The 16,237-nt window shown below is 49.0% G+C and overlaps 1 long non-coding RNA gene and 1 pseudogene across 1 annotated transcript; one reads left to right on the top strand and one right to left on the bottom strand.

Annotated features, from left to right (window-relative positions):
- Positions 1-6,043: 6,043 nt before the first annotated feature.
- On the bottom strand, positions 6,044-6,894 carry LOC108400613 (nicotinamide phosphoribosyltransferase pseudogene; annotated as a pseudogene).
- Positions 6,895-7,516: 622 nt separating this feature from the next.
- On the top strand, positions 7,517-15,493 carry LOC140846531 (uncharacterized). Its single transcript, XR_012125708.1, has 3 exons — positions 7,517-7,743; positions 12,483-12,689; positions 14,966-15,493. It is a non-coding gene; the product is annotated as an uncharacterized lncRNA (long non-coding RNA).
- Positions 15,494-16,237: the final 744 nt, after the last annotated feature.

The raw sequence follows: 16,237 nt of genomic DNA, 5'->3' as shown, positions 1-16,237 counted from the left end.
TTGTGGGAGGCAAATTCCCTCAACTTTTGCTTGTCTGGGAATTGTTTAATCCCTCCTTCATATTTAAATGATAATCGTGCTGGATACAGTATCCTTGGTTGAAGGCCCTTCTGTTTCATTGCATTAAGTATATCATGCCATTCTCTTCTGGCCTGTAAGGTTTCTGTTGAGAAGTCTGATGAAAACCTGATGGGTTTTCCTTTGTAGGTCACCTTTTTTCTCTCTCTGGCTGCCTTTAATACTCTGTCCTTGTCCTTGATCTTTGCCATTTTAATTATTATGTGTCTTGGTGTTGTCCTCTTTGGATCCCATCTCTCGGGAGTCCTGTGTGCCTCCGTAGTCTGAGCAACTATTTCCTCCCCCAGTTTGGAGAAGTTCTCAGCAATTATTTCTTCAAAGACACTCTCTATCCCTTTTTCTCTCTCTTCTTCCTCTGGTACCCCTATAATGCGGATATTGTTCCTTTTGGATTGGTCACACAGTTATCTTAATATTGGTTCATTCCTGGAGATCCTTTTATCTCTCTCTGCATCAGCTTCTATGTGTTCCTGTTCTCTGGTTTCTATTCCATTAATGGCATCTTGCGTCTATCCATTCTGCTTATTAATCCTTCCAGAGTTTGTTTCACTTCTGTAATCTCCCTCTGGATGTCTGTAATCTCCCTCGGGACTTCATCCCTTAGCTCTTGCATATTTGTCTGCAGCTCTGTCAGCATGTTTATGATTTTTATTTTGAATTCTTTTTTCAGGGAGACTGGTTAGGTCTGCCTCTGCAGATCCTTTCTCAGGTTTAACTATCTTGGACTGGACCAGATTTTTTTGCCTTTTCATGGTGATAGCAGTGGCTGTAGGCAGGTTGTGGGTGTATCAGCTGGGAGAAGAAAGTCCTTTCCTGTTTGCTGGATGCCTTGCCCTTCTCCGCTGCCTGTGACGGTTACCTGCACTTCTGGAGCAGCCACTGTGTTAGTCCCCTAAGCTGCTGTGAGCTGGGTGTCCATCAGAGCAGTGCGGAGCCCTGTGGGGAGTGGCAGGCATGCCAGGTGCGCTCCTCCGTGCTAGCAGCGACCCTGCCAGGCAGCTGTGTGGAGCAGCGGCCTTTGGGTCTGGCCCGAGCTGTTGTGCGTTGGGATTCCGGTCAGGTGCTGGGAGCGTGCCTGCTCCCTCTGGCTCCATTGCAGGTGTACATGGGGCTCTTCCACACAGGCTTCTACCGGGCTCTGGCATCACTGCCACCAGTGTGTGCAAGCTGTGCCTGGGCTGTTTGGTCGTGCCACTGCAGTCTAGCACAAGCCTCTCCTGCAGCACATGGATCTGTTCTCAGTTCCTTCTGGCGCTGCCGTCCCCAGCGCGCACTGCCACTCTCCTGCTACTGGGCCCATGTGTCGGGGTCCTCACCAGTTGGGGGAATGACTGGCAGGCTACTTAGTGCCATAAGGGGCTTCAGAGCTGCCCTGCCTCCATTTAGGGTGCCTAAGTTTCCCTGGTATTCCCAGCTGTCGGGACAACTTCATCCAGCTATGGGGTCCTTGTCTCTTTAAGACTTGCAGAAAGCACTCGCTTTTCTTTTGTCTCAAGGGTGCCAGTTGTGGGGACCTGCTCACAGGTTTTGCTTTTCTGTTTCTCTAATATCCAGCACCCCATGCACCTTGTGTCTGTGTTCCGGGTGTGGATTTCTAGAGCTGGTTGTTTAATAGTCCTGACCTTTCACTCTCTCCCCATTCTGACTCCTTTCTTCCCACTGGGTTTTGGGGTGGGGGATCATTCGGGTCCTGCCTGGCTGTGGCTTGTATCTTACCCCCTTCATGTGATGCTGAGTTCTCCGCAGATGTAGATGTATCCTGGCTGTTGTACTGCATCCACTGGTGTCTCTTTTAGGAATAGTTGTATTTATTGTATTTTCATAAATATGTATGTTTTGGGGAGGAGATTTCCTCTGAACTACTCATGCTGCCATCTTCCCGTGATCCCTTCAACAGTTGTTGTTTTTTGTCTTCAATTTGAACTTGCCATTCTAACATTTGAATTGAGATCTCATTGTGGTTTTGATTTGCATTTTCCTGATGGTTAGTGATACTGAGAATCTTTGCATGTGTCTGTTGGCATCTGTATGTCTTTTTAGGAAAAATTCCTATTCAGGTCCTCTGTCCATTTTTTGTAATTGGATTGTCATTTTGATAGTGAGTTGTATGAGTACTTTATATGTTTTGGATGTTAACCCCATATTGAATATATCGTGTTTGAACATCTCCCATTCAGTAGGTTATTCGTCTGTATGGCTGATGGTTTCCTTTGCTGTACAGATCATTTTAGTTTGCTGTAGGTCCCATGTGTTTGTTTTAGCCTTTGTTGTCCTTGACTGAGGAGGGAAATCAAAAAAATATTGCTAAGGCCAGAGTCAGAGAGCTTGGTGCCTATGTTTAATTCACATTGAGTTTGTTTGTATGTGCTTTAGGGAAGTGTTCCATGTTTTGCATGTAGCTGTCCAGTATAACAAACACGAATTACTGAAGAGACTTTTTCTCATTATGTATTTTAACCTTCTTTCTTTGTTTCTTTGTTTCTTTGTTTCTTTGTTTCTTTCTTTCTTTCTTTTCCTTCCTTCCTTCCCTCCTTCCTTCCTTCCTTCCTTCCTTCCTTCCTTCCTTCCTTCCTTCCTTCCTTCCTTCCTTCTCTCCTTCCTTCTCTCCTTCCTTCCTTCCTTTCATTTATTTAGGTATCATTAATCTACAATTACATGAGGAACATTATGTTTACTAGAATCCCTCCATCACCAAGTCCCCCCACAAACCCATTGCATTCACTGTCCATCAGTGCAGTGAGATGCTGTAGAATCACTACTTATTTTCTCTGTTGCACAGCCCTCCCTGTGCCTCCCTCCCATTATACATGCTAAACATAATGATCCCTTTCTTTTTTCCCCCTGCTTATCTCTCCCTTCCCACCTATCCTTCCCAGTCCCTTTCCTTTTGGTAACTGTTGGTCCATTTTTGGGTTCTGTGAGCCTGCTGCTGTTTTGTTCCTTCAGTTTTTTCTTTGTTCTTATACTCCACATAAGAGTGAAATCATTTGGTGCTTGTCTTTCTCCGTCTGGCTTATTTCACTGAGCATAATACCCTGTAGCTCCATCCATGTTGTTGCAAATGGTAGGATTTGTTTTCTTTTTATGGCTGAATAATATTCCATTGTGCATATATGTACCACCTCTTCTTTATGCATTCATCTACCAATGGACACTTAGGTTGCTTCCATTTCTTGGCTATTGTAAATAGTGCTGAGATAAACATAGGGGTGCATATGTCTTTTTCAAACTGGGCTCCTGCATTCTTAGGGTAAATTCCTAGGAGTGGAATTCCTGGGTCAAATGGTATTTCTATTTTTAGTTTTTTGAGGAACCTCCATACTGCTTTCCACAATGGTTGAACTAGTTTACATTCCAACCAGCAGTGTAGGAGGGTAGCCCTTTCTCCGCATCCTTGCCAACATTTGTTGTTCCTAGTCTTTTCTGTGTTGGCCTGCACAGGGTCCTCTGACCAACAGTCCCTGAGGGCAGTGGGCAGGGGCAAAGAGCAAAGGTCCTGGCCCAGGGGGAGCATCCTTTGCCCTACTTCCCTTGTTCCTGGGCTGATGGAATGTCAGTGGCGTCTGGGTACAGGTCTGAACAAAGTCACCTCACAGGTCCAGTTTGCCATGAAAAGAAGATGTGGCTGTGACAAAAGCCCCTTTGTTTCAGGGAAATCATAGCAGGTGCTGAAACAGGTCCCCAGTGTGCTAATTCAGTGACAGAGGCTCTTGGTCAGGCTCTGATGGGAGCATGAGAAGGGTGTCCTCTGGGTGACACTGTGTGAGTTCCACATCCTCTGGGGGGATCCACCCTGCCCCTCTATCTGCCCCTCTGTCACCCTCTTCTGCCAGCTCTCTCTGCCCAGGCAGTGTTAGGTGGACTGATGGTGAAATACCCCTAGGCTGCAGGAGGTCTCCTTTGGAAGACCAGTGTGCCCATCAGGCTCTGACGCCATCACAACAAAACATGAACTACCTTGTCTGTTTTTGGTGGCAGCTTCTGGAAGACAGAAAGATGAAGAGATAAACAGACCGGAAGGGGTGTGGAGGGCTCTGGCTCAGCCATGCACACGATGGGGGACCCTGCTCTGCAGCCGAGGACAGAACAGGGCTTTGGGTGTCCATCTGAGTGCTTGCTTCATGTGGGTCTGTGGCCAGCTGGCCCCACCTGCCTGAGCTGAGCCCACAACCCCCTGTCGGTCCCTGGGGAGACATTCAGGCTGGGGTGTCTGGTCCTGGCACAGGTGTCCCACCGGGTGGTTTTCAACAGCATTCTTTACATCTTATGAAGACAAGAGATACTCTCCTTCCCTTCCTTCTCTTCTCTCCCCTCTGCTCTCCACACCCTGAAGCACCCCCAGTGCAGAGCCCTCAGGGAAGTCCACCCAGCACCCTCCATAGCTTCCTGTCCTCAGCACCCCTACTTTGGAGACCTGGGACCTACCTGCAGGCTTCTTGATGGGGCTGCCCTCTCACGCCTCCGGGGGTCCTTCCTCCTGCAGCACTCCCGCATGTGTCATTGGGAGCCCAGCTAGCCAAGCCTCAGTGCCCACCCTCCCCTGGGCCAGCCTCTGGCCTGTTACTGCTCTGCTTAGGCAGGGTCCTTCCCACATGCCACGAAGGTGACATTTTACCCTCAGTACCCTGGGACCAACGCCAGTTGGGACACCAGACCTGGAGCTGCTGTGGCAGGAATGCAACCGCTTCATGTCTGTCCCCTGTGCCCAGCACAGGGCCCTGCACAGCCTGGCACAAACTGGGGAGGAATGACAAGGCTCTAGTGATGGGCAGAGACCACGTTGGTTTTACAGGCACAGCTGCCTCAGAGGAATCCTGGGGCACCTGACTGTACTTTGGGGCCATTTTTGGCCCTTCAGGGTCTCACTTTCCCTCCACAGTAGAGGGCTCTCCCCAGACTTTGTCCACCCGAGTCCCTCAGAACACTGGCCCCTGGGAGGCAGCCCTGTCTCAGAGCCTGGGTCACTTCTCCTCAGTGGCCAGGGCATCTCACAGGCCACTTCCTTAAGGCAAGCCTGAGGTACAGAGCTCCTCAGCATCCAGGATGTGGGCCCAGGAATGGGAGGGCAGCACCTGTACCTAAGCATTTGGTCAGGTGACCTTAGAGCAGGATCCCGGGGCGGGCAGGTGTCAGGGTGCCTGAGGGGTGCTGGAGAACTTGGGCACAGGGCTGTGTGGGTAGAGCTCCCTCACCTTCTTGCAGCAATAGATGCACAAGAGCAGCAATGGTAACAAAGAGAGCTGGGACAAGGAATGGGAACAGGAAAAGGCTGTGGGGTGTCTGGGTCTGTGGGACAGCCTCAGGCACTGTTGTCTGCTTGTGAGGGACCATCATAGCCTCCGTGGGCTCCTCCTGTGGGATGGTCGTGGGCTCTGTTTCCTTCCTGTGGGATAGTCATGGGCTGTGGTCTCTTCCTGTTGTAGAGTCTTGGGCTCTGTGGTCTCCTTTGGGACACTGTGGCCTCTGGAGGCTTATCCTGCAGAAGCATTTTAGGCAGCGACCTGAGGAGCTTTGGGTGGCCTCTTCCCAGGCACCCACCAGTGGCCATTAATTACCACCAAATGTAAGTTCAGGGAGAAGAAATCCTGGGACAAAATACCTCTAAAACTGAAATCAGTTAAAGGGAGAAATAAAGTTTAAAATCCATTTTTTGCTTACAAACTGCAGTCCGGGGCCATCTCTCTCTTCTGCTCTGGCAAAAGCAGGCAAGCAAGGACCTCTCCCTAAACTTTGAGGTTCAGATAAGCCCTTAGTTGCCCAGGTAATTACCCATTGATATGGAGATGAACTCTCCACCACTGAGGATATGCAAATAGAGTAAAGCTGGTGAGATATGGAAATATTATAATTTTGCTCACACAGAGGTCAAGAGGATTTCCGGAATCAGGTCTGATTATTAGTGGTGCCACTGTACTTGATAGTATTAAATGTCTTTAAATCTTCACCCCATATTTTCCAACAGGCATTAAAAAATGTCTCAGCTGTATCTGAGCACAGATACAGGCACTGATGAAAGTGTGTGACTAATATTCAAAATATCTTTTTCCTGGTCTTTCCCCCAAGCTGCTATGGTACTGTGTTCTGTTGCTGGAACAGAATAACCTGAAAAAGGATCTTTCATTCCAAAGTATTTTTTAATCACAGCATTTCCTGCCACTGTGTCTGTGCCTTTGAGGTTAACCAAGCAGCAGGCTCTTCTCTGACCACAGCCTCTTGAGAAGAAAGTCCTCTGTAGCCAAAATCATGCAACTTGTATTCTAGACCATCTAAGTTACCAGATGTGTCTACCAAATATTTGGTCAAAATTTTCTTCTGCTCTCTGGAATGTGTGGCCCCTGTGACTGGATACCAGGACAGCACAAGAATATTCTCAGTCCAGTTTGGAGGCCAGTAACACTCTGGATCTGTGTTTTCCACTACAAAGAGCATTTCCTTGGGGAGTAACAGAGCCCTTGGGAACAGCTTTTATTTCTATTGTAATATGCCCATCATATTTCTCAAGAATGTAGTTGCATCCCTTTTCATTTAAGACATTAATTATCTTGGAAATGCTCTCCACACCTGCTTGGCATCCTAGAATTTCTCTTTGGTTATTATGTTGCCTTTAAAGTACTTATTAAGAATGTACTGCAGCCCATCAAACACTGTTTCATTGAATTACACCTTCCTCATTGTGGAGTTTTCTCTCTTCTTTTCATGGCATTCACAGTAGGAATAAACATTGCTTGTGCTGGATGGGTATTGTTTATAGTGAGCACCATTGTAGTAGTTGGTAGCCAGGAGGATGTTGAACTGAGCCTTTGCCTCAGCATTCATCTCGGGCTAGAGACAGGGGAGCTGAGCATCGTGGGCTGCCCAGAGGGGAAGCGAAGGACAGAAAGGGGCGTCACCACACTCCTTGCTGGAGTACTGGCTCCAGAGGAGTGAGAGCAGGAGAGGAGGGAGGAAGTGAGTGGGAGGTGCCAGAGGGCAGGCCCTGCAGCTCTGCTGTGGGCAACAGTGGCAGTGGCTCACAGCATTTACTGTCTTTGACTCTTTAAAATGATATTTAATGTGTGTCTGAGTGGGTTGATTTAGGTCTCATGTATCTGGATGTCCATTTCTGAATTCTCCATGTTTGGGAAGGCTGTAAGGCTGGAGGCACCAGAGGGAGGAAAGCGAGGACAGTTCAAATGGAGCAAAGAAAGCATCAAATAGCTCTTTGCCATATAAGGAAGGAACGGATAGCTCTTCCTGGATTCCAGTCCCGTGATGTGCCGACAAACCGCAGATGCAGACCCCCTCCATCTGGAAGGAGGATACCTCTGGCTGTCCATCACCCGACCCTGAGCCAATAAGAATTCCCCACATACCTCTGGCCCAGCCCACTTCCCCCTCCCTTCCCTGTGCTTATAAAAGTTCCCTGCTTGTCTGGTTGGGCACGACTTCTCCAGCCTGTGTCTGTGCAGACTGGTGAATCTTGCCCAGGATTGGGCTCAAATAAACTGCCTGGCCTTTTGTTGCCTCTTGTCACCTGCTCATTTAAGTTAAAATTTATCTTGCATTTGGTGCCGAAACCTGGGAAGGAGCATGAGCGCGGGGCCCTGACAGGCCATTGGTGGCCCTGCCCCCTCCTTCCCCAACCCGGGACCTCAGCCTGCTCTCTGCTGCGTTTACTATTTTCCGGTGAGTCCCTCAGTTTCCCCTAGTCTGTTTCCCTTCCTAACTCCTTTTCACCTGGTCCATTCAAAATCGTAGCTATGTTCAGGTTGGGGCATCCAGCCCATCCTCTGCTGGCATCCGGCCTGCCCCTGGCCCTGCGGTGTGGGAGACGTCCTTCACCCAGGCTCCCAGGATGTCTCCCCTGACTTGTCGCGCTTGGGATGCTGGGTGCTCCTCTCAGCGGGATTAGTTAGGAGGGAGTGGTGCAGACATGGGGAATCAGCCCTCAAAAGCAGAGGCTCAGACCCCACTGCGGTGTCTCATTTCTAATTTGGCTACGCTATATTTGTCCTGGGAAGTTCGCAAACAGTAGCTAGTCCTTCTTTGCTCTCAGGCTGGGCCTCAGTATCCTTTGGACAATCAATCTCGCTGGCCCCCTGAGGGAACTTTCGATTTTGGCCTCCTCACCGACTTGACTAATTATTGCCACCAGAGTGGAAAATGGGGTGAAATCCCATATGTGCAGGCTTTTTGGACTTTGCATGCCCACCCAGATCTGTGTGTTAAGTGTACCCCTTCCCAAGTTTTGTTGGCCCAGGCCTCCACCAAAGACTGCCGATCTCTATGACTCCTATTACTGGGAGGCTCTTCTCTGATGGACTCGGCAGAGGATCTCGGCTACCCCCCTTCCCACTCCTTCAGGCCCACCGTGGGGGCCAGCTCCCTTCCTCAATGTTCATCTTGTTCCCCTTCTCTTCCTGCCTCTCTGCCATGTTGTTCCCCTTCTCTTCCAGTCATGCCACCATCTTGTGCCACAGGTGCCGACTCCACTTTGGAAAAAACAGATAAAACTCCCCCATATCCTGGTCCCCAGCCTTCAAGTTCCACATTGATTCCCAGGTTGTATTCCCCACTGCCAGTGTCGCCTCCTCCATCACCTCCTTCAAACCTGCCGCCATCTTACTCACCGCAGCTAGCGCCCAAATGGTCTAGCCCTCCCGTAACCCACTCTAAGTCACAGTGGTGTTAAGCTCATGTGATGGCTCCTTTGAGAGAGGTAGCAGGGGCTGAAAGGGTAGTGCAGGTTCATGTTCCCTTTTCCCTGGCAGACTTGTCCCAAGTGGAACAGCGATTGGGGTCCTTCTCCTCCAACTCCGTAATGTTCGCTAAACAGTTTAAGTATCTCACTCGAGCTTACAAGCTCACCTGGCACAATGTACATGTAGTCCTCCATTCCACTCTAACCCTGGAGGAATATGTGTCATGGTGGCAGCACAGCACTATGCCAATGAGACCCATGCCACAGATGAACAGGAACCTATGGGCAGAGAGGCTGTTCCTCTACAAGAACCCCTGTGGGATTATAATTCTCCTGAGGGTGAGGCGTGCCGGGATTGCATGGTTCACTACTTGTTGGGTATGAACTCAACCGCTCAAAAGACCACCAATTACAATAAGCTTAGAGACATTACCAGAGGCCTGATGAAAACCCATCAGAATTCCTCAAGCGCCTAAAGGAAACCCTAGGGGCTTTTACTAAGATCTACCCGGCCTGAGCGTTAGGTTCCTCTCTCCTGGCCATGCTTAAAAAGGCTGAAGGTGGTCCCCAGACCCCTCTAGGAGACCTGATAAATATGGCATTTAAAGTTTTTCGTGCCCGAGAGGATGAGAGCAAGAGGAGGTCAGCTGCCTGAATGGCAGAACACACTCACGCCGTAACAGCTGCTCTTTGGCTGGCTCATGGAGATTGTCGGGGTGTCCCTGAAGATCAACTCGAACCTCTGGGCCCTTGCTTTTGGTGCGGCAAAGAAGGGCACTGTGCACAGAAGTGCCCCAACCAACCATGCAGACCGACCAAACTGTGCCCCAGCTGCAGTAAGCGAGGTCATTGGAAAGTAGACTGTCCACTAGGGAGTAGTCCTCCTCCAGTGGAAGAGCCCCGCCAGGGGCAGACGCCCTAAAAAAACTACCCTTCAGACCTTCTGGGCATCCTCAAAGATTTAAGATGCCTGGACTCGACAGCCTGATCACCCTCACCGAGCCCAGGGCCAAGCTGTGGGTAGTGGGTAAGCCCATCTCCTTCTTGGTGGACACGGGGGATACCTACTCATTCTCCCCTCCTTTAAAGGGCCTTTATATCCTGCCAGAGTCTCCATAGTTGGGGTCATGGGAACCCTCTCCAGACCTTTAGAGATGGGCCCAGTGGCTTGCACCTTTCAAAGCATCGCATTTACCCATTCCTTTCTAGTCATGCCTTCCTGTCCTACCCTTCTGTTAGGACAGGATTTGCTCTATAAGTTAGGAGCCTCTATTTCCCTCCCACCTTTTGAATGCTTACAGGACACCAGAAGTTCCCTCATTGCTTTGGTCAGCGAAGGGGGGGGTTGGACGATGGGGACCTGAGTCTCCCAACTCCTTGGACTGCTGTCAATCTGGTTGTGTGGGACATCTCCACCCCTGTAGTGGCAAACCACCACACCCCAGTTTTAATACACCTTAAGGACCCATCCCGCTTCCCTTCTTGGCCTCAATTTCCTATTTTGTAGGCTCACTGAAAGGGACTACAGCCTATTGTTCATTGTCTGCTCTCGCAGGGGCTTTTAGTACCTACTAACTCTCCATGCAATACTCCCATCTTGCCAGTAAAAAAGCCTTCTGGAGTGTATCGCCTCGTTCAAGACCTCCAAATAATTAATGAGGCTGTTATTCCCTTACACCCAGTGGTGCCTAACCCATATACTCTTCTGTCTCAGGTCCCTTCCAGTACTTCTCATTTTACTGTACTGGACCTTAAAGATGCCTTTTTCACTATACCTCTCCACTCAGACTCACAGCCGCTATTTGCCTTCATGTGGGAAGACCCTGACACCCGTCAGTCTAGACAGTTAACCTGGACAGTTCTGGTTTTAGAGATAGCCCCCATCATTTTGGACAGGCCCTGGCAGAGGACCTCTTACGACACTCAACAGGCAAGAGATTTCTCCTCCAATATGTGAATGATCTTTTACTTTGCAGCCCCTCAAAGGAGACCTCGGTTCTAGACACCACATCCCTTCTTAATTTCCTGGCAGACATGGGATACAGGGTATCCCCTGCCAAAGCACAGCTGTCTCTGTCTCAGGTTACATACCTCAGTCTAGCTCTAACTCCCACCACTAGAGCCCTAACGGTGGGCTGAGCAGCTGCATTAAAGCTCTCTTGCCACCTACTTCAGGAGCCAAGGTACTGTCCTTTCTAGGATTGGTAGGGTTTTTCAGACACTGGGTGCCTAACATTGCCCTTCTGGCCAGACCGCTCTTTGCGGCTGCCACAGAAACTCCTACTGGGCTGCTAACTTCACCCACTGAAGTAGCTTCTGCTTTCAATCAGTTGCGAGATGCGTTGCTCTCATCCCCCCCATTGATACTCCCTGACCTAACTAAGCCCTTTACCCCATATACAGCAGAGAGGGCAGGGGTGGCAACCAGGGTGCTGCTACAGCCAGTAGGGCCAGGGAACCGTCCCATTGCCTTTCTCTCCAAACAGTTAGATACCACCGCCAGGGTGGTAGCAGCCTTGCCTCTGAGCCCTGGCAGCTGCGGGAAGTCTGGCCCAAGAAGCTCTGAAATCAACTCTCCAACAGTCCATCACTCTGTATTCCCCACACCAGTTACAGGATCTTTTGGGTCATAAATCCCTGGCCTCCTTGAGTCCTTCAAGAGTACAAGAATTCCATCTTCTGTTCATTGAACATCCACAGGTAACCCTACAAGTTTCTCCACCCCTTAACCTAGCCTCCTTGCTTCCTGTGAGTGATCAGGCGGTTCAGCCCACTCATTCCTGTGTAGAGATTGTAGAGGCTCTTAGAAAACCTAGAGAGGGCCTACAAGACGTGCCCCTTGAAAACCCTGACTTGACTTTTTTCACGGACAGAAGCTCAGTGAAAGGAAGTGATGGGGTGTGAAGGGTGGCCTATGCAGTGGTGACTCTGTCGCAGGTGATAGAAGCAAACCTACTCCCATCTGGGACCACCTCCCAGAAAGCTGATTTAGTGGCTCTTACCCAGGCGTTACAGCTGGCAGCCAGGAAGAGGGCCACAATTTATATTGACTCTAAATATGCCTTCCTAATTACACATACTCATGCTGCAATTTGGAAGGAAAGGAGCTTCCTTACCACTAAGGGAACCCCGATCATCAATGGCAGGGCTATCAGCCACCTGTTACAGGCCCTACAGGACCCCAAGGAGGTGGCCATCATGCATTGTAAAGGGCATGAGACTGGAAACAATCCAGTAACCAGGGGTAAATGCTTTGGCAGACGCCACGGCCCAACATCCGGGTCTAGCCAACCCTCTGTGCTGTTTCTTTCCCCCTCTCTATTGCCCCAATACCCTAATGACAAATGGCGACTGCTTCTACATCAAGGAGGGATGTTGGGAGATCAGGGATGGATATACCTCAGGGGACGAATTGCCTGCCCCCGAGCCCAAGGCCAAGATATCATATCCAAAATTCATCAGTTTCTACACATTGGTCTGGAGGCCATGCACTGGTTTCTGTCCCCCATATTTGCCCCTTATGGTCTCCACAAGGCAATAGATCAGGTACACCAGACCTGCACTACTTGTCATTGCGTCTCATCTCAAGGTGCTCTAAAGATCCGGATAGCCCTCCACCAGATGAGGGGAACGATCCCCGGACAGGACTGGCAGGTCGATTTCACCCATATGCCTAGGCATAAAAAGCTCCGATGTTTACTAGTTCTGGTTGATACCTTTTCAGGGTGGACCGAGGCCTTCCCCACCTACCAAGAAACTGCATCAGTGGTGGCGCAGGTGCTGGTAGAACACATCGTTCCATGTTTCGGGCTCCCCACTTCACTCCAATCCAATAACGGACCTGCCTTCATCTCCTGGGTCACTCAGCTAACAGCCGATGCTCTCAATATCACCTGGAACCTCCATATACCCTGTCAACCCCAATTGTCTGGTAAGGTCAAAAGGGCTAATGGTCTCTTAAGAGACCAACTAAGCTGTCTCTGGAGGTAAAACTCTCATGGCCCAATCTTCTCCCCATCACTCTCGCTCAACTGCGTGCTGTCCCGCGGGAACCCGTTGGACTAAGTGCATTTGAGCTAATGTATGGCAGGCCCTTCTTACTGAACACAGGCCTGCCTGCTACCTCTCCTCCTTTGGCCTCCTACCTTCCTTGCTTTTCACTGTTGAGACATCTTCTCAGAGAACACGCAGACCAGCTCCTACCCCAACCTACGTCATCCAGCAACCCAGAAAATGAGCGATCCTTCAGCCAGGAGATGAGGTACTTTTAAGAGAACTCTAGCCTTGATCACTCCAGCCTTGCTGGACAGGACCATGTACTGTAATCTTCACAACCTCCACTGCTGCCAAACTATCGGGACACCCTGCGTGGTACCATATTTCCCAACTAAAAAGAGCCCCTCACCCCGATGATGTTTGGCAGGTGGAACGAGTTGGACCTCTACGGATCCAACTCTGATGGGCTCCTCGTCCTACTCCTCCTCCTACATAGTGGAGTGGCCTCACCTTCTCCCGTCAGGTATCGATTTGAGGCCACCCAAAGATACACCATAGAAAATGGACAGGTAGAGGAGACGATTGGGACAGCTTTCTATGAGGTTAACAATTGTCAGTCCGTAATTTCCCTTCCTCTTAACCGAGTTTGGTGCCCTGATGAGGAGACACCTACCCACATGGCCCTCTGCTTCACCTTTCAACAAACAGGAAAGTGCAAAACACAGTGGGTCAAGGAAAATTTTGGGTGCCCCTGGGCCTCCTGTGTCATGAACTGGATGGTAGAAGGCCGCCCAGGCAATAGCTGCCATATGCTTACTTTTCAACTCTGGGCACCCCGGTCAAAGAGGTATTTAAACATCAAGGACCCCTTTCATTCCTTTTTCTTCTTGCTCCTATGACCAGGTAATTTCAATTCACTATCTTCTAGTTTACTTCTTGGTCAACTTTGTTGTTGAAGTTCTCCATTGAATTCTTCTATGCAGCTCCAGTGTTCTTCAGCTCCATGATTGATGCACAGTTTTTCTTTTTTCTATTTCATTGTTGAATGAGTTCCATTGTTTTAAATTTTAAGACTTGTTTTGTGGCCTTTCATGTAATCTATCTTGAAATTTACATAATCGCTGAAATGAGGGCGTTACAGGGGGTGTCTACTTAAATAATTTTCAAGCATACTCCTGCCAGACCATCATGATTCACTGACACCAGGAGGTAAGCACCCCCGAACATCTTGAAGAAGTACAACAGGCCATTAAAACCCAGGAAACCCACCTACAGTCTCACATACAACAAAACGCTAGGACCCTTCCCTTTTCTTGGTTAAGTCTCCTACAGGAAGGGCTGGATTTATTCCAGCACACCCTCCCCAATATTTCCTTGACTCCGTGCTTCCTCTGAACTTCCCTTATAGAAGCCCCTGTGGTAGCAGTTCAGGCACCACCAAGAGAGACCCTATCTTGCCCTCCAGGCCCTCCCTCAAAGCCCAAACTTATTGGGGAGGTGCCATTATTTGAGACACCTGAAGCAAATGTGACCTTGAGACATCACTATAAGCAGCCTTCCCTTCTCTGCTCCCCGCCAGGCACCTTCCTGTGGTGCAATGAGACCTTATACAAAACCAACTTCGCAAACACTTCTTGCCTGTTCATCACCCTGGTCCCTAGGCTGACTCTGTACGGGGGAGCTGAGTTCGCCAACTCCTGGGCCTTGGATTCCCGTCACAAGAGAGCAGTCCTCCTGCCTTTAGTGGCAGGGATCTCCCTCACTTCCTCCATTCTGGCCATGGGAGTGAGCGCTGGGGCCCTGGGTTACAGTATTATGGCCCTAGAAAAACTGGAACGGCAGCTTTAGGCAGCCATCCAGGCATCTGCAGCCTCTCTGGCATCCCTCCAGGGGCAAGTCACCTCGTTGACCCTGGTAACTCTCCAAAACCACCAGACTTTAGACCTCCTTACTGCAGAGAAGGGAGGGACCTGTCTATTCCTCCAGGAACAATGTTGTTACTATATCAGTGAGTTGAGACTTGTGGAGCAAAATGTTCAAAAACTACAAGAACTAAAAAAGGAACTCCAGGGAACCAGCATATCAGATAGTAATCTGTACAGCTGGTTTCAATCGCCTGTTATGACCTGGTTGATGCCTCTCCTGGGCCCTGTTGCAGCGATCTGTTTTCTACTCCTTATTGGCCCATGTGTTCTCAGGTTTCTTCAACAGTGCATAGTGGAAATAACATGCATAAAGGTCAATCAACTGTTGCTGCACAAGTACTCGCCCCTCCCGACTGAGCCTCCTCCGGCCGTCAACCAGCTTTAAAACCTCCTACGATGCCCCTTGTCAGCCAGAAGTAGCCAGATTGAGTCATCGCCCATGATGACCAAAAGGCTGGAATGTAAGGTTAGAGGTACTGGAGGGAGGAAAGCGAGGACAGTGCAAGTGGAACAAAGACAGCACCAAATAGCTCTGTGCCATATAAGGAGGGAATGGACAGCTCTTCCTGGATTCCAGTCCCGTGACATGCCGACAAACCCCAGATGCAAACCCCCTCCACCCAGAAGAGACCTCTGACTGATCACCTGACCCTGAACCAATAAAAAATCCCCAAATCCCCCAAGGGGTGGCCCACTTCCCCCTCCCTTCCCTGTGCTTATAAAAACTCCCTGCCTGTCTGGTTGGGTGTGACTTCTCTGACCTGTGTCTGCACAGACTGGTGAACCTCACCTGGGATTGCGCTCAAATAAACTGCCTGACCTTTTGTTGCCTCTCGTCACCTGCTCATTTCGGTTAGAATTTATCTTACAAAGTCTTAGCTACTATTGCTTTAAATTTACTTTATATCTCTTTCTCTTTCCTGTCTTCTATGTTTCCCATAGTACATATATTGTTTCTTTTATTGATTTCACCTAAGTCTTGTAGGCTTTCCTTACACTTTCATTCCTTTTTCTTCTTGCTCCTATGACCAGGTAATTTCAATTCACTATCTTCTAGTTTACTTCTTGGTCAACTTTGTTGTTGAAGTTCTCCATTGAATTCTTCTATGCAGCTCCAGTGTTCTTCAGCTCCATGATTTATGCACAGTTTTTCTTTTTTCTATTTCATTGTTGAATGAGTTCCATTGTTTTAAATTTTAAGACTTGTTTTGTGGCCTTTCATGTAATCTATCTTGAAGAAATTTCACTTTCCCTGGAGGAAAATGTGCATTTGGCTATTGTCATGTGGAGTGTCTCTACATATCAATTCCATACAATTGGTTTATTGTGTTGTTCACACGTTCTGTGCTCCTGTCTCTATTTCCTTATATTTTTGTCTAGCTGTTCTATCCATTATTGAAAGTAGGATATTTAAGTCTCCAGACTTTATTGTTGAGCCTTCTGTTTCTCTCTAAATGCTATCATAGTTAGCCTCAGAAATTTTGGACTGCTGATGTTTGGGGAATGTGTTTATAACTTTTGTTTTCGCGATCAGTCTACCCCATCACGAACATATAAT

The sequence above is a fragment of the Manis javanica genome, chromosome 15, assembly GCF_040802235.1.
Source record: "Manis javanica isolate MJ-LG chromosome 15, MJ_LKY, whole genome shotgun sequence".
Classification (NCBI taxonomy): domain Eukaryota; kingdom Metazoa; phylum Chordata; class Mammalia; order Pholidota; family Manidae; genus Manis; species Manis javanica.
The sequence above is the reverse complement of the archived record's forward strand: the minus strand, read 5'-3'. Positions and strand labels throughout refer to the sequence as shown.